Raw genomic sequence first — 3,872 nt, forward strand, 5'->3', positions numbered from 1 at the left:
TATCAACTGCATGGTCCGCTAAGGAGCTGGGTCTTTGCGCGACAACACATCGGAACATACATTTTACTATGTATTGAATTAGCCAACAACGCATGTGCTTGAACATAAAAGTACAGTATGTTTGCCCCTATTGCCATAGAAACTTTAGTGAAAGTAATATAAACTTGTGGTAGCTTCAGCATGGCCCAGCTTAAGGCAGCTGGAGGGGTTATTGAAGTTATGGATGTATTGTAGAGATTGGAAAACGGCAGTGCAGAGTTAATCTACACTACATCCACTCACACAAGTGTGCAGGCAGTACGGATGGCAGTCATATAATTTTGTGTGTAACAATTGTCCCTGAAAGGTTGGGCGCACTGGTGCAATAAAGTGTTTAAGTGAATGAGTAAAGCACTGTCATGTATTTCATTGGCACAAATCTGCTTAATTTTCCGCAGAGATATAGTTGTAGATATGAACAGCATGGTCAATGAGCTGTACTCAAGGTCAATATACCAATTTTTTCTGTACTTTTTCTACTTATTCACAGCCATTGCCATACCGGGAACTCAGCCCGTCGGCCAACACCACCCTGTTGATGGTAAGCTAAGATAGGTTTGGAATACAGGAATTTTAATATCTGATGGCCATATCCAATTATACAGAATTTAAGGCTGTCTTGATGTTAGACATAACTTCAAATCGTTTTAATTAATTGTTTTATTGCTGCCTCATTGTATTTTTGTAGCTGAAGTTTCAAGGCTGTTTTCATACAACCGTGCGAGGCCAAGGCAGCCAGCTAGGCCACAACCAAGGCAGCCAAGATTGACCTTCACTAGGTATTCTCATCAGTTTTGCTGCCTGGCAAAAAAAGACTCCCTGCTTGTACCAACTCGCTACGAGAAGGACTGCCTCCAGCGAGCAGGGCTGGGTGCAGCTCGCCCGAGCTTCCATTGTAAGTTATGTAATTTTGTAGCATTTTTAGACTGGTCTTATCGACAGAATTAATATATACTTAAGTTTTTACAATATGTCCCGGATCTCTACAGTATACAGGGATTTTTTATAAGAACTTTGGTCTTTATTTCTTAGGTGACCCATCCAGCTCGGCTCACTTCCAGGAAGTACTTCTCTCAACCTACCCCAAGTTAAGGGATGGGGGGGGTTGAGCTGCTAAAGATAAGGGGAAGTACAAGAAACCGCCAGTTGACTCCTTTACCTTGTCCCAACACGGGGTACACAGTCAACTATCTCAGAGATCCAAGCCTGGGAATCAACACAACAACCATCTATATTCGCCCTCTCCAGCGCAACTTGAACATGGAGCAGGTAATGCATACATTTTCCATAAAATCTGGTTTCTCTCTGCATCGTCACATTTTTTATTTTATGCTGTTTATATTCAATTTTGGCTATAAAAGGCTTTGCAGCTTTGGAATTCACAGGCTGTTGATAACAGGAAATATGTTTTATGGAAACAATTTTCCATAAAATCTGTGTTTTTACACTCTGGGGTGTTTTATTTCTTTGTGCACAGGAAGTGATGTGAGGGCTGACAATGGACCTCAGACTAGATGTATTTTCTGTGGAGTTTCCATTTACAGAAATACGGCAGCACAATGTGGCTTGTGCAAGGTATTGACAAAAGACTTTTATATAGTCTTAATGATGATGATTCTTTGTCAGCTGTCATGTTTTAACCCTGGTGGTGTATTTATTATGTGCATGTAAGTTTGCACAATAACTTGAGGCTCTAAATATCTAATTTTTTCCAATGCAAAAAAGAATGTATACCAATGCAGTTCATAAAGGTAACTGGATAAAGTGTCTGTATGCGTTAGCGTGCTACTTCACTAACCACCAAACCTTATTTGCATGCTTTGAAGTCAGTCACAGGGTGTGAATGAGGCTAGACCTGGACCCAGCAGGACAGATGCCTTGACCTCAGATGAGGTTGTGCTTTTCCATGAGGACAGTGTAGACGCTTCAGCTCAGGGTTTGTATTTGGTGTTCTTTCCACATAATGTTTGAATGACAAGTTCCACCTATAGCAACACCTCTAATAACCAACATATGGCCAGGTCTCTCTTGGAAAAGTTATGTCAATCTCATTGAGTGTTTTACCTGATTAAATAAAGTAAATGAATAAATATGAAATAATATCCTATTGTATGGATACAAAAATAGATTTTGTGGACATAATGCAATACTCCTTTTTCAGGTAATGTTCAATATGCTCAAGTATTTATCTAGTATTCTAATATTTTTCTGTGATCCCATCAGAAGCAGGCGTATCACATCAGGAGGTCCCATCAAGTGGTCCTGTTCATCCAGTAGATGGTAAGCCCAACAAAACTGATTTCATGATTTGCTTAAATTATCAATTTTCGCACCTATTGTCCATCACAAATCAAGCCACCAATATCACAATAATCATTGACATTATCTCTAGAGAAGCAATGAAGTATGAATATTTAAGGGGCATAAGCCTAACACCATTATTTTATTGGTAATGACGCAGCATTAATCCTGGAAATATGTCTTATCATCTGCAGTCTAGACTAAATATCCCAAACTGACAAACAAAACATAAGTTATTTAGTGGAGTTAGTTAAGCAACATTGACATTAATGTCCTGACACTTAAATGTGTTCTTTAGCTTGGATTACAGAGCTGGATCCCATCAAGGCAGCACAACTGTTTACCCATGTCACTCGTGAGGCCCACAGAGATGGCGACCCCTTGTCGTTGAATTTTAATCTGCAGGATTCAGTGGAGGACAGGAACAAGGCTATTATATCTTTTTATAAGAGGCCGCATGTGCAGTGGGTGAATCAACAGCAATGTAAACTCACAGGTACAGGTCAAGTGTGTTCATATAATGTGTTCACAAGTAACCACAGCTAACCTAATAGCTGTACATGCATGATCAGAAAAAACACCAATTTGGTTATGATGAGAATTACTCCTCAGATTGTGGACCAGCATTATCCAACTGTCTTTGTATACTTTCTTTATTCTTCTCATTTCTGAGTGTTTGTATTCAGACTATTCTAGAAACTGAAACGTTCTATGACCCCTGTAATTATGGCCTGTCTCATCTCACTGTGCAAGGTGATGCTGCCATTGGTGAGGGGGTCAGCAGGTACGTCCTGTCTACTGTCATGGGCCACCTGCAGTCTGGATTTATGCTAGATGAAGCAAAGGGTAAGAGACAGATTTTCTTTCAAGTTATCCTATCAAATCGTATGAAGCCTTTTTACATGGCTGGATTTCTGTTTTTTTTTTTTCTATATCTCAGGAGTGAAGACTTTGCTCTTTGAAGGTGAACAGGACCACCTGTTACCATCCACCTCCCAGGAACTCCAGGAGAGCGACATGTTTGTGGTGGCAGGCCGTATTTTGGGTCATTGTTTTTTAAACAATGGCCCACGTCTATACGGCTTAAGCCCCGCTATAATTCATATCCTCTTTGGTGGGTTGCCAGAGACGACAACCCTAACAACCCAGGACTGTGTGGATCAGGATGTCCGTGAAGTTGTCACCTTGGTTTGTACATTTTTGTTGGGTTTGCACCCTGTTTTTAAAGAAATGAGAGGCACAGACACTGTAAAGAAACCAGTCAGAGAGAGACAAATATATATATATATATATTTTGCTCTGCGCAGAGGAGGAGAACAAGAAGCAGCTTATGTGCTAAGCTCCAAAGCTCTCCCAAAATCCCCTCCTCTGGCCCAGCCTTTTATTTAGTTCATCAACATGAGAAAAAACAAACAAGGACAGTCGGGAGAGGTTACACATGAGTCATGTCTGCAAGAGGGAGATATCGAGACAAGGTGACTGCTGGAACCTTCCATTCCTGCGACATGAGCCTTGCGGCTTGTCCACAGCAG

At 40.8% G+C, this 3,872-nt stretch overlaps 2 long non-coding RNA genes across 2 annotated transcripts; both read left to right on the forward strand.

The window, feature by feature from the left end:
• The first annotated feature begins 751 nt into the window (after positions 1-751).
• On the forward strand, positions 752-1,607 carry LOC117515180. The gene is made up of 3 exons (XR_004562096.1): positions 752-934; positions 1,072-1,308; positions 1,517-1,607. It is a non-coding gene; the product is annotated as an uncharacterized LOC117515180 (long non-coding RNA).
• A 279-nt stretch (positions 1,608-1,886) lies between these two features.
• On the forward strand, positions 1,887-2,822 carry LOC117516396. Its single transcript, XR_004562386.1, has 3 exons — positions 1,887-1,975; positions 2,263-2,319; positions 2,639-2,822. It is a non-coding gene; the product is annotated as an uncharacterized LOC117516396 (long non-coding RNA).
• Positions 2,823-3,872: the final 1,050 nt, after the last annotated feature.

This window comes from Thalassophryne amazonica, chromosome 8 (assembly GCF_902500255.1).
Source record: "Thalassophryne amazonica chromosome 8, fThaAma1.1, whole genome shotgun sequence".
Taxonomy (NCBI): domain Eukaryota; kingdom Metazoa; phylum Chordata; class Actinopteri; order Batrachoidiformes; family Batrachoididae; genus Thalassophryne; species Thalassophryne amazonica.